The sequence below is a fragment of the Scyliorhinus canicula genome, chromosome 11 (assembly GCF_902713615.1).
Source record: "Scyliorhinus canicula chromosome 11, sScyCan1.1, whole genome shotgun sequence".
Classification (NCBI taxonomy): domain Eukaryota; kingdom Metazoa; phylum Chordata; class Chondrichthyes; order Carcharhiniformes; family Scyliorhinidae; genus Scyliorhinus; species Scyliorhinus canicula.
The window spans coordinates 115,534,991-115,561,547 of NC_052156.1; the positions used below are offsets into that span (position 1 = coordinate 115,534,991).

At 42.3% G+C, this 26,557-nt stretch overlaps 1 protein-coding gene across 17 annotated transcripts in view; it reads left to right on the plus strand.

Annotated features, from left to right (window-relative positions):
* Nucleotides 1-26,557, plus strand: part of eps8a (epidermal growth factor receptor pathway substrate 8a) — a 200,908-nt gene that overhangs the window by 15,387 nt on the left and 158,964 nt on the right. For 5 of the 17 annotated variants that reach the window (XM_038811135.1, XM_038811146.1, XM_038811147.1 and 2 more), the window contains exon 1: nucleotides 18,260-18,472. The exons of 5 other annotated variants lie outside the window; for them this stretch is intronic. The gene's annotated coding sequence lies outside the window, so the exon portion shown is untranslated. Of the gene's footprint in view, nucleotides 1-18,257; nucleotides 18,473-25,661; nucleotides 25,727-26,557 lie in introns of those variants that run through there. 7 more of the 17 variants (XM_038811138.1, XM_038811149.1, XM_038811133.1 and 4 more) reach the window with 6 other exon arrangements.

The window sequence follows — 26,557 nt, forward strand, 5'->3', positions numbered from 1 at the left end:
TGTGCAGGTTAGGTGAATTGGCCAGGCTAAATTGCCCTCAGGATTCAAATTGCCCTTAGTGTTAGGTGGGGTTACTGGGTTATGGGGATAGGGTGGAGGTATGGGCTTGGGTAGGGTGCTCTTTCCAAGAGCCGGTGCAGACACGATGGGCCGAATGGCCTCATTCTGCACTATAAATTCTATGAAATTCTATGAAATAGAGCTGGTGGCTACGCACATACACCAGTTATAAATTGTAAATACAGTGCTCTGCAGTTGAGGCCACAATTGATAAACGGTAATGTAATAATATCACCTTCCTGTTAAACCTCTTACCGAATACTGTAAACTGACTAGACAGAGTATTGCTCTTTCTCATAAAATTAGATTTTTCGTCCCCTTTTAATCTACAATTTGCCAATAGCTTCCTTTATATGACAGTAAAGCTTTAAAATTCAGATTTTCTCCTCTTGAATGTGTGTGCTCTCCCTGTTATGTTTCAAAAGATTTTAAATTGCAGGTAAAATTAGAATTTTGGAGAATTCAATTAAATTGGCTTGATAAAGCTGAAGAAAACTTGAGTAACTTGTGCTTGCAGTGTAAATGCACATTAAAAAAACTCTTGTTCCGTATAGGGAAGACATACTGGCCAACCCTATCAATCACTTGGTTAGTGGTCGAGAAAATATTTAAGGGCTGTTTGCATTCTTTAGTTCATTGTAATCAGATTGTTCACCGAAGTGTGTCGATTTTGAATTAACTTTTATCTACTGTTTGCATATCATGTCAATAAATATATATGCCTGCAGAGAGTAAATTATTTTATTTCTACATAAAGGTTGTTGCAGTCCTTTATCTTACTAAACAATAGTTACCACCTGAAAAACAATAAAGGTCAGGTGAAATGCACAGGTGCATAACATCTGTGGAATCCGGTGTGTTTGGAATTTAACAGTGTCTGCTGTTACCTGAATTTTCTCTTTCTAGAACAGTGCAATGTCATGGTTTTTGAGGGAGAAACACATAAATAACTTGGCTGTTTCCCCCATTCCAAGCAGACAATGAATGGTCTTGCAAGAAAATGTCGGTTTAAGTTGACCTGTTCAGCAACAACTTTTGGCAGTTCACTTTCTTTTGATATGTCAAATTAATTAAAAGGATTTCTTGTAAACCTTTAAAAGGCAGCTGAAATATTTGAACTTTTGCTGCAGACTTTTGATTTGGACAAGTTTTGAGTCCACAATTGGCCATAGTGCCTCTCAGCTGGGGTTTGGGGAGAATAAATCGGCCAACATTTCTGCTTCTGGTCTGTGATTCTATCTAGAAAATATAGGTGTGGAGGTTGGACGAGGGCAGGTTTGTGCTCTGCTCTACTGGTCCAAGACTGAATATGCTGCTGGTGTTTACTATAGGCGCAGGCCTGAAGAAGACTGCTCACACCTGTGTATATGTGGCGAGCTTGACTTCCAGGAGCAGTGAGAAGAAACATTGCTGTTTTTAGTTTTGCTCACGTGGACAGTGAAAATGGATTGGCATTCAGCAGAATTGTCTTGTTTTCAGTATGCTCATTATGCTGGCTTGATGAAGCTGAAGAGGAGTGGAGGCTGAGGTTCGATTTATTTTTGTTGGGGGTGCAGGTGCCGGGTGAATAGGTTGAAGTGGAGGGAATATGAATGAGAGTCTGTTGCAACGACTGGAATCCTGGAGCAGCTGTTGCACTTCTCCCTGTAGCGTAACTTACAGGTAGCTGGTAGGAATAAATGTAACAAACATGAGCAAAAGTATTTCTCCATTACGAATCTGCAATTTATATTTTAGGCTTTGTTTCCTCCCATCAATCAAAATTATAACTGACTCGATCTGCTTTGTTCTCACAGCAGTTGGGATCCAGTTTTTGTTTTACTGAAACAGACTGATAGGCTGATGATTACTGCCTGAGGTCAGCACTGATTTGGGTGATATTTGGAAGGAGCTCATGCTTTTGCAGCATTTGCTATTCATACTAAGTTTTAAAACGTACTGAATAATTGAGAAGGATGTTCAACAATGTAGTCTGAGAAATGATTGAAAGTGAAAATCGTAAATTCTAAAAATATGTGCCATCTCAGGTTGACATTTTATCCTGAATACTCTGTCCACGCTAGAGATTCTGCTGCTGATTTTCTTTGCCTTGAAAGCTGTTCTGGCGCTTAGATTTATGCTCAGCCCAAGCTATGAAGTTTGCAAACTTTAGATCATACAGAACCTGAGTCTCTTGCACTTGGGGAAAATTGCTCGACAAAACTACTCTTTGATTATTTTGTTGCTGAAAAGTAATAGGTATCTTGGAATGTTATCAAATAATGACGTTTTGAGTGAGAGCCTTGAAGCACATTCCAGTGTGGTAGTTTCTTAAAATAACCCGAATGCGGAGATTCATTTTAAATATATGAACAAGTTATTTAAAGATTCTGCATCTGCACTATTCCAGAGTCACTGGTTTCTTTCGCTGAACTCAGATCCCCACCCCCATTTCCCTGTGATCAAAAGTTTACCTTGACTATCCCAATGTAATATGATGTGTGAGTTTGAACAAAAAAGCCTCTTGTGCACATTGGGTATTGAAATTCGCATGCACTCTTTGCGTTTATTCGATCTTCAGGAATGTGTTAAGAAGCTCAGAATTCAACGCTCTGATCAGAATCTTTAACTGGAGGTAATTCACAATCTGAGAATGTGAGTTTCAGTTTTGAGCTGTATGTAATTTAAGTCATGTCTTAAATGATCACATTCCAACTTGGATCAAGTTTAAAAAAAAATCTTAATGTGATGCAACGGCACATTTTTATAAGGTCAATAATACCACATGGTGGAAGACATTTGAAGGTGATACTGTTCAATAAATTAAATCAAGGGCTTACTAGTTGGCTTGGCTTGTTTGCCCTCGTCTTTGGTACCTTCAAAAAAGAGAGATGAATTATTTTCAAATTGTACAGATTCGGCACACACGCATGTAGCATGCTCCCATATGTTGTTTCAAATGCTCAAGCTACTTTTGCATTGTGTACTGATATTTTGGCAATCTCAGAAATTTTAATTTGGGGTTGCCACTGGCTGCTGTATTGGACCCCTGCATTGTGAGTCGGCGGCATTGACCTGGCATTTAATATAAAAGCATCTTGAAAGCCAAAGCATGAGTCATCGATAAGTGCTGCCTAAAAGCAGCTCTCTGGAAGATGGGTGACAACAGATTAATTTGCTGAACTGTGGACTCACTTTTCATAGGTAAGTAACTGAGCAAACATTCTTCAAGAAGGTTTTAAGTTCAATCCCTGGTGTGTGATGAGTTAGCTAAGGACAGCAGTGTAATGACAATTGGGATGCTGTAATTGACCAAAATATTCTTGGGTTACAAAATGAGTGCATCAGCCAGAGTTCTTTGATTAATATCCATCTATCACTGCTGAAAATGCGTCTGGATACAATAGGCGAGGGAACAATCATTGTTAACTGTGATGGTCCTTGCAATCAAACAGCCTGATTACACTTTGCACATAGCTCGATTGGGCACTCTGAACCTAGCCATTGGCTTGTGGAAAAGAGGAACCAGGCTAATGAGAAGCAATCTTTGCAATGTTTTAGCGTTAAGCAGTAGGAACTGAAATTCAATTAATTTTATATATGTCTGAATGTTACAGATGCATCCAAGTATTAACATTAATACCCGAGCCTGAATTTAAATTCACTTTGTCTAATTCGCTGCTATTGTGCTTGGATGCCGATGACTTTATTTGATGCAAGGGATTTCTTTTCTCTTGAGGTTGAGCAGCACCAAGGCTGCTTAAACTTCCTCCTGTAGCAGTATGGTGCAGAAATGTCTGCTATTGCTGAATAGCAGCTTGACCAAGGAGGTAAGATCACAGTATTGAACTTGCTTTATGTACCACTGAAGTACCTTCTGTGCTAATAGTTTATTAGTTTCACTATATAATTCAGTTTCCAGTTTACTCTCCAAAGGAAGGTTTAATTCTCCAAATGAAGTAGCAGCAAAGCTTGTAGAATTGTGGGTATAGGGGAAAGTTTGGAAAATCTTTTTTAAAGTAGTTAATTTTGAAGGAACGAGGGCAGCACGGTAGCACAGTGGTTAGCACTGCTGCCTACGGCACTGTGGACACTTGTTTGAATCCCAGCCCTGGGTCACTGTCCTTGTGGAATCTGCACATTCTCCCCGTGTCTGTGTGGGTTTCACCCCCACAACCCAAAGATGTGCAGCGTAGGTGGATTGGCCATGCAAAATTGCCCCATAATTGGGGGAGAAAAATGTGATTTAATATTCTAAATTTTAAACAGTAAGAAGTCTTACAACACCAGGTTAAAGTCCAACAGGTTTGTTTCAAACCTGAGGAAGGAGCAGTGCTCCGAAAGCTAGTGTTTGAAACAAACCTGTTGGACTTTAACCTGGTGTTGTAAGACTTCTTACTGTGCTAACCCCAGTCCAACGCCGGCATCTCCACATCATGGCTAAATTTTTTTTAAAAAGGGAAGAAAATTTTTTGAAGGAACGGAATTGAAATACAATGTCCTTGTTCAGGTGATGAACTTGGGGCGTGATTTAACGAGGCAAAAAAAAAAGAGTCCTGTTTTGGGTGCGAATCGCAGTTGTTTCTTGGAGCCTGCAACGCCGAGAATGTCTCTGCTTCAGACTTGTTTTTTGGGGGTGGCCCCTGTGAAGAGTGCCCCGCCGAGTGTAGCTCGTCAGTAAGAGATCGGGATGCCATTTTAAATTCAGAGCTCCGAGTGAGATCCAGATTGCGACATCTCGCAAAATCCTCTCATAAAATCTTAATGGCCTTGTTGCGTCACCGAGTTGAGCGCGGTGAGGCCGAACGATTGCGCCTGTAATGTTGTATTCCCTAAGTCATTAATATATATGTTTTTAGTTGTGTAATATGAGAGATATCTCTCTAATCAGTTTGTTGTATGACTTGAAAAATTCTGATGTCTCATTGGGAGTATAACGTGGGAAAGTGTGAACTTGTCCACTTCGGCAGGCAAAAGAGAAAAGTACCATGTTATTTGAATGGAGAGAGACTACAGAACTCCGCGCTACAGAGGGATCTGGGCGTCCTGTTACATGAGTTGTTATGGAAGTACAGCAAGTGATTAAGAAGGTTCATAAAATGTTTGTATTAATTGCAAGAGGAATTGAATATAAAAGTAGAAAAGTGTTGCTGCAACAGGGCCTTAGACCGCAGCTGGAGCACTGTTTACAGTTTTGGTCTCCTCACTGGAAGGTTATTATTATTTCTGAAAAAGCAACATGCTGTCAGAGGTCCGTCCCAATAACTGGAGGACCTTATCAAACTGCATGACTCTTCTCCGACTGTCGACAATAAACCGAGTACTAACCATACTGAACCAAAACATGATGACGACCATTACTTGTGATTCAGCCTTTGGGCAGCATTTCCTAAACAACCCAGAGGGTGCTGAGAATTACACTAATAACCAATTTAAGATCATTGGTTGGGTTCTCGACTTATGCTTGCTAGAATCTACAGATCAAAAAAGAATGTCTAGAAATTGCACCTTTATTTGAATAAACAAAAGCATGGGGGATAATAGCCTTCTGCTGCAGTTACCATTTCTCATGCAGTATAAATTGTTGTCCCTTTTAAATTTGGCACTCTGTCCTGATGAGTGCAAAGCAAAAAGCTTTTACAGCATTTCACCTTTTTTCTGCAATGGATGCTGGGAGGATATTTGTCAGGGAGTCCATAACTCAGCGATGCAGTTTAAAAATTAGGGTGTCTCATTTAAGACTGAAATACGTTTTCTTTTTCCCTGAGTATTGTTAGTCTGTGGAATTCTCTTCCCCAGAGAGCAGTGGAGCTGAATCATTGAGTTTGATTTTTGATTGACAAGAGAATGATGGGTTTTGGGAGGCAGACAGGAAAGTAGAGTTCAGCTACAATCAAATCAGCCATGATTTTATTGAACACTAGAGCATGCTCATTGGACTGAATGGCCGCTGCCGCCTCATTCTTTTTAAAAAATAAAAATGTGCTTTATTCACAAATGTATAAACCTTCATAATACCTGTAATATCTTACGTCTTATGTTTATACTCTTGCAATCTTGCACGAGTGAAGTTTGCAGGAGCAATAGCAAATGTTTGTATGTATGAATGTTGCATTTTGAAAGCTGTAATTTGTGGTGGCGCTTTTTGTTCTGTAGAATTGGCACTGTGACCTTAATTTTCATGGACCTCCTGGATTGCACTTTTTAATTTTTGGCATGTGAATGACACTTTCAATGTTTCCTTTAAGACAGTAATGATGGAGTGTCTTACAAATTGCTCAGCCACTTCAACGAGTCAATTAACTTGTGTACATAAAGTCATCTGTAGATCAGATGAGTAGGATGGCATATTCCCTCCCCTCACAGATAATAGTGAACCAGTTTATTTTATAATTCAGTATCATTTGTGATTTTGTACAGTAGCACTAGAAAAAAAAATTCCACTTGGCAGCTTGCCATGATTAATTGATGCAAGATCACTGTATAATGGGAAGTATCATTTCGTGCATCACGAGAGGCAGCAGAGCAGTAAGGTATAGCACAGTAACTGTAGTGTGCAATCTAATACTGCTCAATGAGTTGCAAGTATATGTGAGTGAAAGATGCAGAAACAATTGATGCTTGTTTGTAAATGTTATAGTTTGTGTGAATATTGGCTTTATGCAGAGTAGAGTAATTGGGACCGGCTGGATGGGCCAGGTGGTCTTCTGTCTGCCCTTTTCTTATGTAATAAAGAGTTGCCATGCTCAAAGTCACATCATTTCTTTGATTGTAGTTGTAATGTGACTCTGAGTCACACCCCTGTTGAAAAATGCATATAGTAGTGTAGTGTGAATTTAAGCCACCACTAATCTTTAGTTAATAGTTCTTTAAATGCACAGAAACTGTGTATAATGAATGCTTATATTTGAGCGATTTTAATGTTAACTTAAATACATCTGAAGCATGAAACATTGAACCATTAAATAGTATGAATCATTGAACCATAATATGTTGGGTGCGATCGAACAGCCTCGTCGCTCCCAACTCGGTGACAGGGCTTTTGAATCTTGCGAGAGGCCTCTTGCGATGTGAACATCTCGTGAGATCTTAGATTTCACGAAACGGCACAATCTGCATCTCTCCCTCGCTGGGTGCGACCCAGGTTTACATATTTAAGTCAGCCATTAGGCTAATTTAAAAGTCGATGCCCGATTCTCCCGATGCCCGGGAATGAATAGTGAGCTGGGAGACCTCACCATGGTACTGTTTAGCAGTGGTCCACATGAACAGCATAACAGCACTTGGAGAAGATCTCCCAGGTCATTGTTCACCGCCAAGGTGCCTGTGTGCCAGGTTGCCCATGCCAGGGATCGGGCCTGGGGTGCCCTGCCCTTAGAGAAGGGGTGAGAGGGGGAATGATCATCCCCTAAGAGTTAGATTGGGGCTTGGGGGAGTATGGAGTCAGCGGTGGGAAGCCTGAAGGGGGGGGGGGGTCAAAAGATCGGGGCAGCATTTAAAAATGGCGCACCAATCTCTTCCTGCACTGATGAGTTGAGCTCATTAGTGCAGGAAGTGAGGTAAGTGCAGCCTTGGCGCGACTTTCCTGATCGAGGCCAGAAGAAACAAGAGTCCCTTTTGATAGCGGGGTCGTTCTCGGCACTGAAAACGCCACGAAAACACATTGCCAATGCACCTAAAATTGGACACTCTCTTTTTGGGTGTTCAATTGCGTTTGTTGTGTTTCTCTCAGTTGCCGTTGTACTTTGCGCACAGATAATTTTTTCCCCCTTTGGCATTTCACCAAATTGCAATTTCTGAAATATTGTCCTCTCACTGCAGCAGAGTTGTAAGCAGCAGTAAAGTGAAAGGTTTAATGGATTTGGATGCGCAGCAAATTGTTTCAGTACTCCAATGTGTTGCACAAAGACGAAGCACTGCATTTCATGTCCAAAGACACAGTGCTGTTTTGGAAAAGTCTGCGGTATCATCCTCTTTCTAAAAAAAATATAAGTTTAAAGTACCCAATTGGGGCAATTTAGCGTGCCCAATCCACATACCCTGCACATCTTTTGTGTTGTGGGGGTGAGACTCACGCAGACACGGAGAGAATGTGCAAACTCCACGCGGACAGTTATCTGGGGCCGGGATTGAACCAGGGTCCTCGGCACTGTGAGTCAGTGTTAATCATTGCTCCACTGTGCCGCCCTGTGGTATCATCCTCTCGAGCAGGAACATTTTCAAATATTTTGCTCCCAAATGAAAACATGAACCGTTTGTGAGTTGATCAATTTACTGAAAAAGCATTGAAGTCTTTTTTTGTTGTTGTTGCTTGTACACAAGATAAAACTAAGCAGGCATTGCAGTTTTAGAAAATTAACTTCAACTGGAAGAAATTGCAGATACACTGATTATGTGGGTGTTATGCACTGTACTTGAAGCATTACATATTGCAAAGCAAAATTGGGCTTCCATACTTTTCAGATAAGTAACATAATGACTAATGGTACTGGGGAAATATCTTCTGGTATTTCCACAGGTTGTTAACTAGTAGATAATGTAATTGGTCACCTTTGGTACATGCCAGATGCCTGTTTCATGCTTTAGGATTTGAGTATGTTTTACTTGATGCATTTTCCAACTTGCATTAATATGCTGCCTCATTTGCTTCTAAGATGGTGAATTTCTTTTAAAAAAAAAACTTTCATGAGGTAGAAGTAGTTATTGCACTGGCCTCAATTTTGATGAAAATAAGACTTCCATTTACATTGTGCCTTTCACAATCTTTGTCCCAAAGTGCATTACAGTAAATTAATAATTTGGAAGTGCAGTCACTGTTGTAATGCAGGAAGAATTGCAATATAATCAAATGCTTGGTTTTGGAACATTTCCTAGCTGGCATCATATTGTGTGCCTTCAGTTCTGTTATTTCTGAAAAGTGAGTCATTGAATTCTGCAGTAACTAGTTGTTCTTGGCAATGTCTTGTAAAACTCTTCTCAAGCAAATGGTAAGTTCCATCTATTTCCTTGCAAGCTTCAAGTAATAGTTGAAAACCTCACAAGGAAAGTTAGCAGATGTCTTGGGCTTACACAAGTCCTTTTTGTCTGGTTATTCATATCTCCTCTGGCAAGTATTATAAACAATGATCTAAAGTTTTCCTCGAAGTGGAGCAGCAAATTTGTGTCCTTGATGACTGACTCCTTTCTTCCTGCCTTGTCAAGTCAGTTGCTTTCACGGGACCAGTCTCATGCTTTATTGATTTCCTTCTGACTGTGCTATCCCTCCTGGTTTCCATGTTTGTGGGTTCAGCAAATGGGTACTTTTCCTGACATCGCACTGTTCGTTCCACATTTATATTGATATAGCCTTGTCCCCTGTTCCTCCCCTCTTGCCTTTTGCATGCTATTCCTCAAAAAGACCACCTTTTGGGTTGTGATCAGCTTCTATATTTACTGTGACATCCAACACTTGAAGACCGGTCCAGTGCTGTCAGATAAGTGTGAAGTCACATGTTTTCTATGGAACATGGGAAAGGCCAAAGCGATCTTTCCTGGACTTCTGTTATTACCTCCATTTACTCGCCATTGACTCCAGCCTGTGGAACAGAATCCGACAATTGCAGCCTGTTCTATCAAATATGAGCTTTAACCACTCAATCCTATCTGTGGCTGAGAAACTGGATTATTTGCAATATCTCCTGTCTTTGCCCTTCATTTCATTACTCTGTTTGCCATTTGGGACCCTTTGTCCACTGTCATCCCCATTTGCAATTCATCCTGCCCCTACTAACAGCCACTGCAACCTGTTCTCTGGAGCTAATTAACTGTTAACCCTCTCTGCTTCTTTACTCGTGTGTCCATTCAGCTTGCAAAATCTTCTCAAAACTCATCTTTTGGGCCAAGCTTTCAGAATCTCACTGTGTTGGTTGCTTGCAGATTCTTTTTATTTTTTTTAATTCTCCCACTTTCTCCACATTGAAAAGCATCTTGAAATGTTTTGTATATTAAAGATGCCTTGTAAATGCAAGTTATTGTCTTACCTGAAAGACAGTACCTCCTGTAAGGCAATATCCCATTGAAAACTAAAGGATCAAGCGTCCGTATCAGGTGCTATAATCTGGGTGCAGGATTTGGATGCTTGTAGGTTGTGTATTGTTGTTCTGTTCAGAAAGTCTATTGTTTTATATTTATTGAAATAAACTCCCCAAACGTGCCACTGTAGAAGGTAGACGAACAAGTTTAACCTTGCACAATGAAGTAAGTGAGTGATTTCTATTTCACAGCAATTCCAGTTACACCTCAAAATTAATTTTGTTTGAGGATCAGTACAATATTTTGGATGTTTGAAGGTGGGGCAGGGGGTAGCGACACGGTCAGGAAGAAAGGAAAACAGAAGGTGTTCTGCCCTAACTTGACTGGTGACATAACTGACCATCTTTCTGCTTTCGGGGAATGCTACTAAGGTTGGGCGAGAATCCCATTTTTCTCCCTTGTCTGAATGTTGCTTTTATTTCCACAATGATTTGACGATATGGAGGTAGGTTCAAAATGTACACCCCTCCTTTAATGTTGTCAAAATGCTTGTCAGATGTCTGGTCCTTGTTGAACTGCAATTTCATCCAGTTAAATATGGGGAGGCCCAAAGCCATAACCGTTGGCCTTCGCCAGAGACCCTGTTCCCCTGCCGTTGATTCCATCATTGTCTACAGCTACCATCTCGGATTGAACTTGACTGGTAACCTTTGCATCATATTTAATCTCAAACTGACTTTTGAACCTCACCTCTACCACATCATCAGATTTTCACTTGGGTCTGCAGAAGAAATTTGGATATAAGAAGTTTTTCCTACTCGCCCTTTGTCAGATTTTCTCTTTCAAGCAAATGATATACATGACATTGACCAAGTCACTCTTGAATCTTTACTAGAGGTGTGAATGAATCCAGTCTCTTTACAATAACCGTAGTCACATATATCTCATAACCTCCGGTGGAGTTTCACCATCACCTTCTGACCATCACTGAACTCTTTCATGCCTCATGTATCATGGGTCATCTTCACTTTGTTTTGCTTCTATCTTACTTTGCTGTTGACATCAGGCGTAAGCAAATTAAACCTTGTCCTATGACCACGATTAAACACTAACTTGTAAGGTGAGAAACCTGTTGTAGACTGTGGGGTTATTCTGCGAGAGCAGAAAATTGTGTAGCCTGTGTCGAAGAGAAACATGAAAATTACTGCTTAGCTCATTGCCGAACAAATACTTCTGCAAAGACCTCTTCAAAATCTTCACATTTTTAATTTCTGCAGCATTATTCAATGCTGGATGATATGGTGGTATGAGACTGTGTTTGACTATATTCCGACTGAGAAATATTTCAAACTTTTCTGACCCAAGCTATCGACCAATAACTGACACCAATGTCTGTTTAAGGGCTGCGTTAAATTCCAACTTTTGAAAACTTGAGTAGTTTTGGCATTTGTGGTGTTCGGCATAGACTCAGTTTTAGCAAATAGATGAATGTTATCGACCAAAACAAAATACTCTTCTCCCTTTCACTTCAAAGAAATCGACATGAACTCATTTCCACAATTTTCTTGGTGTTTGACCATGGAATGACAGGAAGCTTGGTTGGATCGTTACTCATTCTGAGACCTGAAACTTATTTCACCTCCGTTCGCCAACTAATATCTATCCATCTTTGGAAACCAAAAGCTACGAGGTATCCTTGTGTGCTCTTGATAAATTTCATTTAACTCCTCTTTCAAATCTTGGGCGGTATAACGACCCTTGAATCCCAGAGGAGACAGCCTTGATCTACATTCAGTTCATTTCTAGGTGTGAAATACTCCTGCAATTTCTCATCATCACGCTGTATAGGCCAGCTGTTCATGACATAATTATCGCACATCGCATTCTTGTGAATTTCTTCACTAATTTCTCTGGCAGACACTGGCACTTCATTTATATATGTGAAGCATTTCACATGTAACTTGGTGGTTAAAAATGAATCTGTCTTCACAGGCAATCTGGATAGAATGTCCTCATTTGCATGATGTGATTTATGATATTTGATACCATATGTTGTATTACATGGTGAGGAGACAGCATTACTCCTGCATGCCGCCTGGGTATGACAGACTTTCTCACGGGTCTAGAATTTTGACTGGAAATGGGGACATTTAAATGGTTAGTTGCTACCATGGCAACAGTAGCATCTACATTTCTGACTCTGGTACTGTGAACTTGACTGCCAAGGCCTGGATCTTGCTGAAATCCCATGGCTCAGGAAAATAACTCCCCTGTAATTCGTAGACATATCCACCTGTCATTTCTTTCTCTTATAGTCTCATCGCTCGTTTCCGTCCATGTCAGCTTATTGCCTTTGCTCAAAAGCTTGGCCTAGATTTTATTGTTCTTTCGGCCTCCTACAAACATGTCTCTAAGGCAGATTTCTAAGTCTGGCATATGCACAGCGATAAGAGAGTTTCTTTAAATTGAGAATGTAATCTACAAGAGTCTCCGATGAGCACGGCTCCATCTCGACCCCCACCACCTTGGATGTAGCCTCGGAGAAGGCCCGTCCAGAGCTGAGTCTGGCCAGGACCAGAACATGTGGGTGTGGTTAGCCGGGCCCCCGATGACACCACTCGCACTTCTCTTCCAACTAATGAGTGTCTAAATGTCCAATTCTTTTTTTTCCAATTAAGGAGCAATTTAGCGTGCCCAATCCACCTACCCTGCATATCTTTGGGTTGTGGGGGTGAAACCCACACAGACACGGGGAGAATGTGCAAACTCCACACAGACAGTGACACAGGGCTGGGATCAAACCCAGGACCTCAGTGCCGTGAGGCAGCAATGCTGACCGCTGCTTCACCGTGGTGCGTGTCTTGGTGAGGTGTGCTCTGTGCACTACCTTGAGCTGTATCAGGCTTAGCCCGGCACAGTAAAACGCAGAGTCCTCCCCCTTTGCAGCACCTCAATTTAGAGTCCTCCCCCCTCGTTCCATGCCCATTTCCCATTTCCATCAGTGGGGTCCTGACCTTTTCCAAATAGTGCCACACTGTTGTCTCCTAACCAGTCCAGCCCTATCATTGTGTTCAGAAATGTGTGTCCTGGTCTCTGGGGAACTTTTTTGTCGCCTTGTGGAGAAAGGCATGCAGCTGCAGGTACCTAAGCTTGTTCCATTTCGGGAGTTGAAGCCGAGTTACCCCAGGGTTGGAAGTCTTTTATCCACATATGTCCTCTACTGTCAGTGTCCTTCTGTCCTCACTCCACATGCCAAATGTAGCGTCTATCCTTGACAGTGTGAACATGTGATTGTTGCAGATGGGGGCTCCTATGGACATCTCGTGAAGTTCGAAGTGGTGCCTAAACCTTGCAACAAAGGTAGTTTAATGCTCGGCTCAACAGCTACACAGTACCAGTGCTCTGCGCGAGATCCTGGGGATAACCTCTGTGCCACGTAACCTCTTTATGTAGCTGCATCATCACGTTTTCACGTGACCACTCAGTCTGCATCTTCCCTGTTTAGTTGGGACGCCAGTGGCGTGAGATGCAACAGTGTGTCATACCGAGACCATTGTGCGTAACTTGCAACAAAACAAGTTGACAAGGCATAAATGTTTATATATTGTATAGAGGCACAGATTAGGCTGTAAACCTGGCTATCATATCTCTTCTCTCTCCACCTCCTCTCTTCCCTCCCCCCTCCCCAAAAGATGACTGAAGTGGTGTGTTATCTGGTGGTGATGGTTCTGCTACTGGCAGAAAGTGACAGCAATTGTGTACATGGGGGGCATTGTTGGAAGCTACCACATAACTCGTTGCGGGGTATTACTGGGTACCATCGACAACTGGTCAAGGCCATGTGCAGTGTTAAGAGGGCAGAGTCTATGGGCATCTACATCACTGTTGAGTTTTGCTTTTCAATCTGTGTTGCAGGAGGACCTCATTCATGTTGGTTTCAAGTTTAGGCTGCAGCAGAGCCTGGGCAGTAGGAATTGGTGGTCCTGCTGCGCCTGGAAAAGAGTTGTACTGATGAGGGAAGGCTCTGGTCAATTTCACAGGCTGATGAGTGTAGCACAGTAATCTGTGCAATCCCACACTTATTTCTCCAGAAGATGTTTGGCTCAGAGTACTGCCAGTTCCGCCAAGTGGTTTAACAGTGAATACAGGGGGATGCTCGTGATATGCTCTAATTGCCACGTACATGCAAAGTTGCAAAATTCAGTGAAGACAAATTGTCGAGCATTGTCTATCATATGTCTTTGTGATATGCTGTATGGCAAAATGTCTCTTTAACTTAATGATTACTGTTTTCCTCATCATGTTTGCGTAGTCGAGTTTAAACTATTGAGACTAAATGTTTACCATTCCACTCAAAGATATTGACTGCTGTCAATGACCATGGGAGGTCTGGCACCTCGAGTAGATGCAACAGTTCATTTGCTTGATGTGGCTCGAGTGCATTGCACCATGCACATCTGGCGATATCCCTCTCCATGTCAGTGTACATGGAAGGCCAGCACAGTGATTCCTTGGCCCTGTATCCGGTGGCGTGAGCAGTTGTGTGTAGTACCTCTGGAAGTCCATGGAGATGACTAATCTCTGGCTGCACCACATTAGTCCATCCTTCACTGTTTTGGTTTGTGATCAATGTAGGAATTTCAGATATATTGTGGTATAGGTACTTGGTGCAGTAAGGGTCAACCGCCTGGGTTAGTGTGTGTATGACTGCTGCAGCAGTAATTTTAAAGAATCCTGGTTTGAAAGTTTTTGCGAGCCAGAGGTGCAATTAAGGCATCATGAAATGTTGGGCTAATGGAGTTTTGTTTGGATTAAGGAGGTTCCCTGTGGAGTTAATTCAATGCATTAGGTTTCAGCTTGGTAAGATATAATTAATGAGGAGCAAAGGTACCAGGCATTTTGCAGAAAAGCAGTTTTAGTTGAGTTTTAGATTGGGATATGAGCAGAAGTCAAGCATCTGCACTCTCACTGCAGTTTTGTTAAATGTTTGTAGACCGATTAGCAGTTTCTTTCCAAGCAGTTCAGAATTGTGTGGCTGGAGGTTGAGTTGAAACAAGCTGAGAAGCAGCTTCTGGCAGCCAGAGTTTCTGCATTGTTCTGACAAGTTTCAGGTCTATCTGTTACAACAGTCTCAAAGTAGAGTGTCCTGACATCCCTGTGCAGCAGGTATTCCTGAGTACTAACTGCATTTGAAAGTGAATTGAGAGCAGTTTTGTTGTTTGCATGGGAATAAAGATAGCAGTTAAAGGTTATTATGTCACTGAATTGATTAGCATTGTTTAAGGGGTAATTGTAGGCTATTTTTCTTGTGTGATATTCAAGATATTTTAATACTGAGTTAGGAATGTTTGTTTTAAAATACCATAATCCCTATTTTTTTGTGAAATCACTCCTGGAGCAAGGTATCCTTTCCTCGCAGTCATACAAAATATTGGGATTTCTGTCCAGTATTCTAGCCACTGTTTGGGTCTGGTCCGGGAGCATAATAGGTTGAATTAGTTCACTTCACTAATGCTCCTCTGCCGTCAGTAGCATGGCAGCGGTTCAATCCTGCAGGGGTAAGATGACTGCTGTGGTTTGGACCTGCAGCATTTGGCAAAGTGAAATGAAAATTAAATGAAAAGTAGTTTCATTTCTGGCAATTCTTTTTACCATATGCAAAGCAAGCTGTTCTGCTTAGGCACTAGCGGCTGCAGTTGGAGAAGTGCGTCCCTCTAATGCAAATACCTTGGTTTCCCGCCTAAAATCACGGCTTCATTTCTCAGATGGTTTGTTTAATATACAAATATTGATAGATATTGATGGCTGTTTAGTAAAGTTGGGTCTTTTTCTCGCAGTAGCTGCTTGCGGACTAAATCGCTATATATTCAACAAACTGCTCCCCATGATTGGGTCTTCACTGAGTGGCGGATGCACATTTCTTTGCCAATATTGTTCGGGTGGCCTTGTCGGATTGTATTGACTCATTTGTTTTTTGGTTTGTAGAATTAAATGTGTGTCTATCAAGCATTAGGCGTTTTATTGGGAGACAAATGTTCTTGAATTGTTTCAATTATCTTGGGGTCTTCCTTTCCTCCTCTGTTTGGAAAATAAACAAATCAAATTTTTCGACTGCCTCGGGGTCTGCGAGGTTTAATGGGGTTAATTCCTGTACCATCTTCGACTTGTCGGAAAGTGCAGCACTGCAGTAAATATGCCACTCCTTCTGGAACCTTTCAAAACTATTTGCAATATTTTGATCAGAGATGATTAGGTCGTTGCATCAAAGTCCTTGTGCCATATTGCTAACTCCTGACACCATGTGTAATTTTGTGGACTCCTCAAATCATCGATTTACGACAAAGGTATATTACTGCTAAGCTCAGCAGCTGCATATAGTACGAGTGCTGTGCCGGAGATCCTGAGGATAGCTCCCTGCCTCATGACCTTTTATGTAGCTGCGTCATCATGTTCTCACGTAACCACTCGGTCTACATGTACCATCTACAAGATGCGCAGCGTAGGAATTCACCCAAAGCTCCTCAGCATTTTCCAAACCCACGACCGCGATCCTGTAGAACAGACACATGGGAACACCACGACCTGGAGGTTCCCTTCCAAACTACTTACCACCCTGACTTGGAAATATATCACCGTTCCTTCACTGCTGCTGGAACCTGGACAGCACTGTGGATTCACCTATACCACGTGGACTGCAGCAGTTCAAGAAGGCAGCTCACCACCACCTTCCTGAGGGCAATTCGAGATGGGCAATAAATGCTGTCCTAGACATCCCTTGAATTAATTCTTAAAAAAGCAATACATTGGATTATTTGCATTTTCCCACTAATTTTCTTCCTGCTCTAGCGTCCCCTTTAAGTTGCTGCCTCACAGCACTGAGGACCCAGGTTCGATCCTGGTCCCGGGTCACTGTCTGTGTGGAGTTTGCACGTTTCCCCCCCGTGTCTGCTTGGGCCTCACCTCCACAACCGAAGATGTGCAGGGTAGGTGGATTGGTCACGCTAAATTTCCCTTTAATTTGGGGGAAAAAAGTAATATCTTTTGTGTGATGTACAATTCAACTGATGCTGGCTGCTGCCTGTGTCTTGCCATGAGCTGAATCTGCGAATGACAATGTCCATTTTGTAACTTCCTAACCAGCTACATGACTCGCTCTGCCTCCCACTTGAGTTTATTCTGCGTACTTGGATATGCAATGTTGTGCTCCCTCATTTAAGTCGTTAATCTATATGGTGCAAAGCTGCTTAACCATTGTAGTTGAAACCGCTGATGGCATATGGATTTTGTTTATCATTCTAAAATTCGTAGATAAAGTTATTAAATGGGGAAACGTAGTGCAAATTGAAATTTTCAAGATTGGTTTGGGAAAGCACTGGTGTTGTCAGCTTGATGGGTTTATTCGTATCATGAGATTTTATATTCGGACAATTGATCACAGAAATAATTTGACAATTGCTCAGAGAATTTATATTTTGGTCGTAAAACATTCTATTAACTTTGGTGTTGTACATTAGGAAATGGGATTCCTTATGGTCAACTGAGCGATTTGTAGTTGTGTTTAAAAATAGTACTGTAGAAAACCTAATCTGAATTGAAAGAAAAAATGTGATTGGTTCAAGATTTGTCACCTTTATCTTGACTTGAAGATTCTGAACTTCTTTTGTTGTGTTTCGATTTGTCTAGCTATAGATATTCAGGAGCAAGGTGCAAAGCCTTGATAATGAACATTTGAATTGATAGCAGCCGAGGAAGGTACTTGGCGTGATTGAAAGTGACAGAACCAATCAATCAGTCACAGCATACGTAATTGGTATTTGTTTTATCGTTGAATTAGTACAATAAGTTTTTATTCATGAATAGTTGCAGGGAAATTATTAAAAGACTATGCTTGAACCGCATTTGAATTTCAAGACTCTCGTTGCTGTCTTGAAAGTTACTGATTTGGCTTTGGCTTCTAAGTGAGAACGACTGCTGCTCGTCATGTTGCACTTATTCTGTGGTGCTATATTTTCTGTTGAAGACGCATTCTAAATTGACCTCCACCTTTGTTTCACTCTGTGTTGCCCTGGTGACGAGCCATTTAACCTGGCATGTGGTTGTAGCTGCTGGCTTATAATACGCTGTGGGGTGGTTACAGCTCCTGGACGTTTCTGAGATTAATTAGAGGGTTTAGCAACTGCTTGTACAGAGTTGCCCATTCTTTAATAGCGTTAATGTTAATCCACAGATAACCTCTTTCTGACAGTAGCTAGTGTTATAACTTGTCACTTAAAGAGCTACCTGCTGATATCTTTAGACTAGGAGTGTGCCTCATCAAATTGAAAACATTTGCCTCTTGCTCGTTTGCCCAAGGAGAGGAGCGGCACAAAATGTGGAATAAAGATTTAACAGCAGATACAAATGTCAAAATTTGAAACTTAAGGTAATGTATTTATTTGTAAAAAAACAGAATTTTTAGCCTAAATTTTAACATTACAAATTTTTATATTTGCTCAAATAAAGAGAGACTTAATCTTTTTAACGTGCTATTGATTTTTTAAAAAATCTCAGGCTCTGCTGGATTACATAAATTGTTCAAATTTTAAATTAGCTTCTACAGAAATGTGTAATGTTTTGTGTTTACAATGTCCTTTGGTGCATTTAAGCTAAATTTAGTTTAATATGTGGAATTACTTGTCACATGTTGATCATATCTGAATTTTTGTTATGTACTTGCAACTAAACTTTGGTTTAATCGTGGGTTAGCCCTGCTGCCTCACGGCGCTGAGGTCCCAGGTTCGACCCTGGCTCTGGGTCACTGTCTGTGTGGAGTTTGCACATTCTCCCCGTGTCTGTGGGTTTCGCCCCCACAACCCAAAGATGTGCAAGGTAGGTGGATTGAACACGCCAAGTTGCCCCTTAAATGGAAAAAAATGAATTGGGTGCACTAAATTTATTTTAAAAAAACTTTGGTTTAATCTTATTTATTGTGCTTTCAAGTTTTAACTCTTTAGGTACCAATGTATGTCCAAGTTTGAAAATGCTAATTTAAGTTTCTGCAAAAAGCACCTTTGAGTCAAGTGACTTAATTTAAACCAGTTATGCATAGTCTTTGATTAATGAGTAGAACACTTAAAATCATGTATCTACTACAAGAATAAATGTAAGAGAATAGATGGCAAGTTTGTTAATTGACAGTGGTTTTAGGATTGGGTAAGAGTTTGAAGTGGTATAATCCAGAGTTTAATGCTGGACCCACTTCTGTTCCGTTACAAATTAGCCACAGGGCACGTTTACAGAATCCTGTTGTGTCCAGGGCGTATGACCCTAGGTTAATTTGTCAGTGGTTTGACTTGGTAATCCCAACTGGGTAGAACAAGGCCTTTATTGTAGCATTAGCACAATCTTTTAAAATAAATTTAGAATACCCAGTTATTTTTCTTTTCCAATTAAGGGGCAATTTAGTGTGGCCAATCCACCTAACCTGCACATCTTTGGGTTGTGGGGGTGAAACCCACGCAGACATGGGGAGAATTTTTTGTTATGTATGGAGTATTCAGTAATGGAACGGAGTATTACTGTCTCGAGTCTCTGGATTGTAGTGCAGCATGGTTGGTCTTGTTCAAATTTGCGGTGTTTTTCTTTGTTTGTGCTTTTTCATTTATGCCTCTTAAGACTGTCGTGCCAGCTATGCTTGCAGTTGAAGCTTATGGGCTCCACATTGTCAAGCTTCAGCCAACCAGTCTTTTACGCAGGCTTGTTTCGTGTGGCTTTCCTCCAATCAAAGGAGTTGGGTAGCTCAGTTGACTGTTTGACCGATTCGTGATTCAGGGCAATGCCAGCACCACAGGTTCAGTTCCCTTACCGGCTGAGGTTATTCTCAACCTTAACCTAGCTCCTTGCCTGACGTGTGGCGACCCTCAGTTTAAATCACTACCAGTCAGTTCGTTCTCCTCCCAAGGAGAGAATGGTCTCTGGTAATTTTGGATTCTAACGACATTTACCTCTAATCAAAGCATACAATTACTAAAATAGCAAAATGGTGCAGATGCGGAAGTGCTCAGGAGATCTGGCAGCATCTGTGAAGAGAGGAACAAAGTTAGCATTTTGTCTTGCTGACCGTTTAGCAGAATTGGAAACATGTTAAATGTGATAGCTTTTAAGCAGATGCAGAGGCACCAAGAGATGTGGCTGGAAAAAGAATCAACTGGAAGATCTGATGAGTTGGAAGGACGATTACACTTTATCCTAAATAAGAATCAAATACTGGCAGATGCTAGAAATCTGAAAAAAGAACCCAAAAATACTGCAGTGAGGGAGGAGGTAATAGGGCAGGTGTTGCACCTTCAGTGATTGCGTGGGAAGGGGATGAAGGGGAGTGTAGAGATGTGGGAGATGGGTTGGACACAGTTGAGTGCCCTGTTAACTACAATGGAGAGTATAATGGGGAAATCGCAGTTCAGGAAAAAGGCAGATATGTCCGAAGCACTGTTTTTGAAGGTGGAATCATCAGAACCTTTGCGCCGCAGATGGAGGAACTGGGAGAATGAGTCCTTCCAAGGGACGGGGTGTGAGAAGCAGTCGAGGCTGCTGTGAGAGTCGGTTGCTTTTGTAATCCATAGTGATGGTCAATTGTCATGAAACGGACACAGGTTAAGTGATCTCTATGTATTAATTATTAGAAATAAGGTATAGATTATAGGTATAGGGGCAGCACAGTGGGGAGCACTGTTGCATCACAGCTCCAGGGTCCCAGGTTTAATTCCTGGCTTGGGTCACTCTCTGTGTGGAGTCTGCATATTCTCCCCGTGTCTGTGTGGGTTTCCTTCAGGTGCTCCGCTTTCCTCCTACAAGCCCGAATGACGTGCTGTTAGGTAATTTGGACATTCTGAATGCTCTATCTGTGTACCCGAACAGGCGACTGGGGACTTTTCATATTACTTGCATTGCAGTGTTAATGTAAGCCTGCTTGTGACAATAAAGATTACTATTGTTATTAGATTTAAGTGGGTTTAATTTAATGTTTTGTATAAGAAATGGCCCAACCAAAGTCAGATTCATGCAATGGTGTGTGCATGCATCAGGGTTTTGGTTCAAACTATTATTCTGTTTTGCTCAGAGAGAAAAGTTAACATGAACTTGGTGGAAAAAATGTAATTTTGCTTAGTTACCATGGGTCACATTTAGGGAAAAGAACTTCTGAGTTTGTGTTTAACTGGATCCAGGCAGTTGATATCGGAAGTGAGAGATGGAACAGCTTTCTGCTCTGCTGAGAAGCAGGAAAGTCATACAATTGAGTAATGAGTGCAAAATAGAGCTCCAGAGGAACTAAAGGACAATTAGCTCTAGAAACCATGGAACAGAAAAGAAGCTACAGGAATATTGAAACAAAAGTAAAAGCCATTGGAACAGGTGCTGTTCATTTAAAGTCAGACCTGGGAATAGAATAGCTGATGAGGTTACCTAAAGAAAAGCCACATATATCTGAAGCAATCATAAAGTTTGGTGTCCTTATTTGCAGCCTTTGAAAACAACAGTATTCTGGGTTGCAGACTTGAGTATTTGGTGTGGCTGGTTGGATGCATATGCAATTCAAGAAACCGGAATAATGGAAGAATCAGAAACTCTGGAGGCAGATCTGTGCTAAAATGACTGAGTGAAAGCCTGGTTTGAAAGGTTAGTTGGAAAACCTGGAGGTGGATCCTTGTTGAGAACAGCTGAGAGAAAGTGTTGGTGGAAGAAGATTTTTTAAAGCATGCCTTTTTGAGAGTGGAATTCAGGAACACTCGTGTGATAATCATCTCGGGAGAATTTGACGAGAAATCCATGGAAGACTGAGTGGCATCTGCCACGTGGTTTCAGAGTGTGTTATTGACCACAGTTAGCCTATTGCGTTACAGGGACTGTGTATTTACAAAGGTCATTATAGTACAAGACACATTTTGTACCCTGTGTTATCCTTAAAATCTGTGAACATTTGTAAAGATAAGTGGGAGTGAAGGAGTGTTGTTTTATGGTCATACTTTTCATCATTTGCTTTTTGCTTTTAGAAGCTAATTGTTAGCCCTGTGACCCAGTTCCTCCACATTTTCTCAAAAACAAAGTTGCGATCTTTTGAGCCAGGTTTCCATTCTGGGATTTCTCCATTCAGTTATAATCTAGTCTATCATCGGTAATGGAGACAGAGCAGTAAAGGAAGGGAAGTGTCGAAGATAGACCATGTGAAGGTGAGGGAGAGGCGGAAATTGAAAGTAAAATAGATTTTTCCAGTTCCAAATGAAAGCAACAACAATATTGTCATAAATGTAATGTACAGAGTTGTGGGGGAGGGCCGAGTAAGACTGGAACAAGGAATGTTCCACATACCCCACAAAAAGACGAGCATAACTAGGACCCAGGTGGGTACCCACAGCCACATCTTTTTATTTGCAGGAAGTGAGAAAAGTTAAAGGAGAAATTATTAAGTGAGAGAACGAGTTCAGCTAGGCAGGGGAGAGTAGTGGTGGATGGGGATTGTTCGGGATACTGCTCGACGAAGATGCAGAGTGTCCTGCAGCCCTCCTGGTGGTTGATGAATATGGAGAGGGATTTGACATTCATAGTGAAGAAGAGACGGTTAGGGCCGGGAAACTGCAAAATATTAATGTGGCGTCGGGCATCGGAGGAATCCTGAATGAATGTAGGCAGAAAGGGACTAGACTGAGGCAACACTTCAGGATATCTAAAATATCCCCCATGGCCCCTATCTGCGGCAATCACAGATTCCTCCCAGCCATGCTAGATACCACCTTCAAAGGATGGAGGCGGGACGGGGCCACACTGACGGTCGGGGGCTTCTAACAAAGGCCGCAGACTGGCGACACTGGACAAACTGACGAGGAAGTGGAAACTAGCAAAAGGACAGGAAATGAGACATCTCCAAATAAAACACTTCCTCCGCAAAGAGACAGTAGGGTACTCCGGGGCCCCAGAAACCACGCTACTAGACCACCTGATAGGCACAAGCAGCGAGAAGGGGGGGGGGGGGGTGGGGAGACTACCTGATAGGCACAAGCAGCAAGAGGTAGGGGGGTGTGGGGGGGGGGGGGGGGGGGGATGTGGGAAACTATACGGTCAGTTACTGGACAGAGCTCGAACACCACTTGACGAGACCAGACAAAAATGGGAGGACGAACTGGGGACAGAGGTAGGGTGGGGACTCTGGAGCGAAGCACTGAGCAGGCTAACTCCACCTCCTCCTGCGCAAGGCTAAGCCAAATGCAGCTCAAAGTGGTGCACAGTGCGCACCTGACCAGAAACCAAATGAGCAGGTTCATCCCGGAGGTGGAGGATAAATATGAACGGTGCCAGAGGGGCCCAGCCAACCACACCCACATGCTCTGGGCCTTGTCCCAAACTTGCTGGGTTCTGGACAGCCTTCTCCAAGGCAATGTCCAAGGCTGTGGGGGTGAGGGTGAAGCTATGCCCGATAATGGTAATCTTCAGGATATCAGAACAGTCAGAACAAGGGGAAGAGGGCTAATGCCCTTGCTTTCGCTTCCCTAATCGCATGCCGGAGAATCCTGCTCGGCTGCCGATCATCAGCACTATCCACAGCTGCAGACTGGCTCACTGACCTTTCGGAATTTCTCCACCTGGAGAAGATTAAGTACGCCATCCGAGGGTCGGAGGAAGGCTTCCTAGAATACTTAGGGGCAGTTTGTCGACCTGTTCCAAAACTTGTTTGAGGCCAGCAACGAGGAGTGAGGCTGATAAGATGGGTCCACCTGGTTAGTCCTGTTTGTGAATTTTGGGAAGCAGATCGAATCGGGCTGTGTGGGGTTGGGGGACTGAGATTGGAAGATGATGAGGGAAGACTTCCAGAGGTGATGAAGTGAGTGATAGTCCTGGAAAAGCACTATGTTTGTTATGCTCGGTGATGAGGTTGTGGTCCAAGGGGAGATGGGAAGAAGTGTCTGAGAATAGGTGCTCAGCGTGCGTGAGGTAAAAGTCAGTGTGCCAAATAAGAACAGCAGCACCCTTGTCGTCAGGTTTGATGACAAAGCAGGCTTGGACTTTGAGAATGGAGTGGAATAAGTTCAGAATGAGACGGCTTGGAGTGAGAAATGGAGGTGGTTGAGATTGTGCTGACAGTTGCCAATGAAAAGATCAAGAGGTCTGAGACCAGAGGGAGGGGTCGAGGTGGATGGAGAAGACTGGAGGCAGGTGATGAGGCCCATTGAACGGTGGGGAGGATTCCTGACCAAAGAAGTGAGCATTGAGACAAAGGCAATGAAGGGAGAGTTCAGTATCGTACTGAGCCCAAAATTCATTTGAGGTGAGTGCGCGATGGTTTCACTCAGTCCTTTTGAATACAGAATGCTGAGCATCAGAGAGGGGCAGTTTTGGAGGGCATGGTAAGTATATGGCAAGGGCTGGGATTGGAAGAAGGGATGGCATCAGAGGGATGGGAAGGTGTGGATGGTTCTGGATGGCCATTAGTATCCATAAGTTGTTGGAGCTTGCGTTCCTTAACACCTGAGTTTTTCTGTTCCAGCATCAAACGAGACAAAGAATGAAATGGAACTAGGGATAAGGACAGCTTTGTGAGAGGATGAGATCGGTGCTGCTGGGAGAAGGTTGAGTGTGTGCATACGACAAAGCATGGCACGGAGTGTGGACTTCCGAATGTGGCGAGAGCAGCAGTCCGAGGATAGTTGTATGTCCCGTAGCTTCTTGTAATCTTGGGTGGATTCAAAGCCTGAGGGATTGAACTTCAGTTGGAATCCGTGTGGGGTGTGTCGGAGATGGGAAATGTTTACTGAGGAAAGAGGTGTGGCTGTGGAAGCGAGTTTTGGTAAATACTTTGGTAAATACTTTGTTAAACACCAAGAGCGAAATGGAAAGCAATGAGGATGAACGTAGTTCAAGAGAAAAATGGAGATCCTGTCGGAGAAGCAGTAGTACCTCTTCAAGGAAGGCATTCTTGGAAGTCGCATGCTAGTGAGATACTTGGGTGTACTCGAAGTTAGCAAGTACAGGAAGCAGTTAGGAAGACAAATGGCATGTTGACCATCTTTGCAGATGATTGGAATTCAAGATTAAGTTAGTCTTGTTATAATTGTATAGGCCTTTGGTGGGAGCAGACTTGGAATATTGTGCATAGATTTTGCCCCCAATCCGAGGAAGGAAATGTGTGTTGGAGGCAGCATAGTGGGCATTCACAAGATTAAAGGGTTGTCCTCTGATGAGAGGTTGAGAAATTGGGCCATATACGCTGGAAGTATAAAATGTGAGTGGATCGCCGTGACACATACGAGGGTCAGAAAACCCTTGATAAGGTGGGCACTGAAAGGATGTAGAGTCATCTCGAACACAGGGACATCATCTCAGGATAAGGAGTTGGTCATTTAACATGGAGTTGAGGAGAATTATTTCACTCAGTGTTGTGGATGCTCCATCATGAGGAGATTTTATGCCAAGATATAGATTTTTGGTGACTCGGAATCTAGGGATATTGGAAGTGCATAACAAAATGGAGCAGAGGTGCAGGATTAGCCAAACTTGTACTGAATGATGGAGCAGACTTGACGGGCCATTTGGTCTATTCTTGCTTGTGACTTGCTGAGTAATTCCAGAACTTTTTCTTACAGCTAAAAGGAATTACATACATCCTCATTGGGTTGCTCTGCTATGATCAACCTCTGTCATCTAATGAGTAAGGTTATCCATGTGATTTAAAAATCTTAATTCATTACATTTCAATGGTTACTTTATCATATATCACCACTCTCCAGTTTGAGGCAGAGGAACTTCTTCATGTATATCACTCAACCATTTATGTTTCCTTAAAGGTCTGCCATGTCACGTCTGTCTCCTTTCTTCATTCGAACCCTCATTAAAACTGTTCTTACCTCCAGATGTGACTATTCAGCCAAGTGCACTCCTGGAGAACCTGCAATCTACCACCCTCCATGAACTTAAATTTATCTAAAACTCTGCCTGTCCAAACTCGGATCAAGTCCTCTTTACCAATCATCTCTTTGCTGGGTGACCTGTATTGATTCCTAGTTAAATTATGCCTCTTTTTAAATAAAAAAAATCTCATTCATTGTTTTCAAATCTTGGGGCAGCACGGTGGCGTAGTGGTTAGCATTACTGCCTATGGCTCTGAGGACCCAGGTTCGATCCCTGACGCTGGTCACTCTGTCTGGAGTTTGCATATTCTCCCCGTGTCTGCCTGGGGTTCGCTCTCACAACCCAAAGATGTGCAGGTGAGGTGTGTTGGCCATGCTAAATTGCCATTTAACTGGGAAAAAATAATTGGGTGCTCTAAATATATTGAAAAGTTTTTTTTTTCAAATCTTCAATGGTGTTACTCCTCCCTATTTCTGTAACGTCCAACCCATTAACTCTCCAGCATACCTGTAGTCCTTCACTTCTGGCCCTGTTTGCATCCTCTGTTTTAATCACTCTTCTGTAGGTTGTTGTATGTTCTGATGCTAAGATCCTAAGCTCTTAAATTCCCTCAGTCATTTACCTTCCTTAA